This window comes from Molossus molossus, unplaced genomic scaffold, assembly GCF_014108415.1.
Source record: "Molossus molossus isolate mMolMol1 unplaced genomic scaffold, mMolMol1.p scaffold_m16_p_14, whole genome shotgun sequence".
In the NCBI taxonomy this organism is placed as follows: Eukaryota; Metazoa; Chordata; class Mammalia; order Chiroptera; family Molossidae; genus Molossus; species Molossus molossus.
The window spans coordinates 13,337,635-13,340,458 of record NW_023425349.1 but is presented as its reverse complement, the minus strand read 5'-3'; positions in this window follow the sequence as shown (position 1 = coordinate 13,340,458).

Here is a 2,824-nt window from a genome sequence, read left to right as displayed (position 1 = left end):
TATACAGAGCAGTAATCATTCTCCTGAGAGCAAATACCAGCATAATCATAAAATCCTCAAGCACCCTTTACACTAAGCATTTTTAATGATTAGAACAGTGTAATTTTTAAACTATGAAAAAGGCAGTGCAAACCTTAAAATTGAACAGCAATAGTCCCCACCTTCCACTCAGAAGCTATCCAAACCTGTGAACCTTCTTTCAGAGCTTCTTCAAAGTCAAGTCCCTCCCTGGAGGAAGTCTTCCTATTTCTCTGTTAGGTGTGAAAGTCAGGTTTGGACCAGTTTTGACAACAATGACTCCTTCAAATAGGGCCAAAGGAAACTAGCTTCCTTTGCAATGGGTCTGCTAAAAATCTCACTCACTTAGCTGTCCCAGACCTGCACCCTAGTGCCTGAGCTGTTCTAGTACCTGTATGAACCTGAGAGAAGCCCTTCACTTCCACCAAACTTGGTGTCACTCAACTTATCCAATGTGCATAAAGAAGGATGGAGTCCATCTGCTCATGACTTCAGAATTTTTCAGAAATGAGAATATTCACAAAAGAAGAGGCAAAGGCAATTCCCTCACCTCCGAGCTAAGGAAGCAGACGTCAGCGTACATGGAAGGCAGCCCCCTAACTCAGCGAAAGGAGGCTAAGCAACCACAGCTTCTGATCCCTTGGCCACTTCTTTCGCTGACTCCCACTTTGCTTTACCTTCTTAAATGATGAGTGAGTATTCCTTTTTTATAAAAGCTGATAATAGTATGACTAAATCTAGCACCTACAAAGCAATTAAATAAAATGCTCCAATGCAATGAAAGCGGCTATGAGGAGGACTCGAAATTAAGACTCCAACCCCTGCCTCAAATGCTGCTGTCAAAACCGACCGCACTAAGCACCACCTTGATGACTTCAGTATTCACACTGAACATAGAAGTGGGACACACCATACAAGTTTCAGATTTGTCATTAAAAAAAAAATGTTTTTCCACACAAATGACTATTTTTATGAATTGCTTGCTCTTAGAAGCTGGTGAATACATCTCAAAGTAAGGTGGGAGTAGGGATGGTCATGAAATCAGCAATCTCAGTTATTCAGCCTGCATTAAATGAAAGAAGTCATTTACCCTCATCACTGCCCAGTCTCTTGAGGCTCCTGCAAAATAGATTCCAGCAGCAATTTGGGTTCCATTTCTTGGAGGACCAGGCAGAGTTCATACACAAAACTCAGTATGAGGTGGATTTGAGAGATGAAGGAAGATAATGCTCTTTTACCTAATCCCTTTAGTGTCAACATGGATATTAACTAAACCTGTCCCTGAAATCAACCACCAATCCTCAGTCAGAGGTCCACTGTCAGGCTCTTGCTAATGTGGATTCTGGGAGAGCTGTGTCCCCACTGTAGTTTGCATCATTCTCAGCTCTGCTGGGAACCTTTTCCCCACCTAAAATGGATATGCTTTATATTAGTCAGCAGAAGAATGAGTAACTCATATTCCCAGGCAGAGGCTCTCGCTGAGGTTCTAGTTCTTATGTTCATCTTTAAACTTGTTCCTGTCTGTGAATGAAACATACCCTCCATTCCCCTGTGACTCCATGGGACAGTTGAATGACCAATTATGTTAAAACATTTCCATGGCTGAATCACAGTATTCTTTAACTTTACAGGAATGAGAGGGTGGAGGATACCAACTGGCAGTCCATGGACACAATCTGTTTAGCCCACTGTCTTTTAAATTATCTTCAATTAGTTGTCAACATTTTTTTAAATCTGGGAATTTAATAAAATTCTGGATTTCTACTTCCTCCTGAAAAATGAGAAGACCTGCCAATATTGGGCTTGTTTCTGCCTAACACTTGAACTGAGTTACTGCCCTGTTCATAGGCTTTCTGAGGTTCAGCACAATCCTACCCAGCATGCTTCAATCATTTATGTCACCTGCATAACTTCCCTGGGCACATAAGTTTGTGAACCCTAATCTAGGGCAATTCCTTCATTGTAAAGATAAAAAAGAAATGAGGGCTCAAATACAGAAAGTTAACCTGACTGAGTCCACATATCAAGTTAGAAGCAAAGAAGAAAGAAAAGGCAGGGTCAAGATGCCTTTCTAATACAGCACATTGCCTCTCTACAGAACCACAACTCCTATCAGCATTTTTTCCACCAATTATTTACATCTTCTAAGTGGAATATGTTATATTTTCTACATTCTCCTTGTAGTCATCCTTTTCAAATATTTGATTTCGTTACAGATGACAACTTTGTGTCAGTGATTTCATTTAGATAGTATCTCCAACCCCAAAGAAACAATGAATCAGGAATCAGACAAAACCAAAAGATGCAGGACCAGAAAGAATCTTACAAATTACTTGGCTTAACTAGCTATCACTTGGCTTAACAACTAGCTATAGAGACAGGGAAAATAGGGCCCAGGGAAGAGACATGCCTGAGGCTGCAGGGTTCCTGGGTAAGAGAGCCAGTCTTCAGTCTCCCACTATACCACGCCACCTCCGTGCTGTCACCTAGGCTGTGGGAGACTGAAGATCAGCTTACTCCAGATGGAAATAAAAACAACAGAACTCCCACATTTCTCAGCCATGGCCAACCTTGACTCTGCCAAGAACTAGGAACTGGAATACACTACAATCAATCAATTTATAGAACTGGATTTGTACCGGAAGACAAATTTTCTTTAGAACTGGTATTTGGTAGAGAGTTTTTGAATGTCACAGGACTTGGTGGTCTTTGTAACACTGGTTGTTATAAAAGCTAAGCCCCATGTGACAAAGTTGCTGTAAAACTTCATAGCACCTTTGTTTCAACTTCAAAAGAAAAAAAGGCA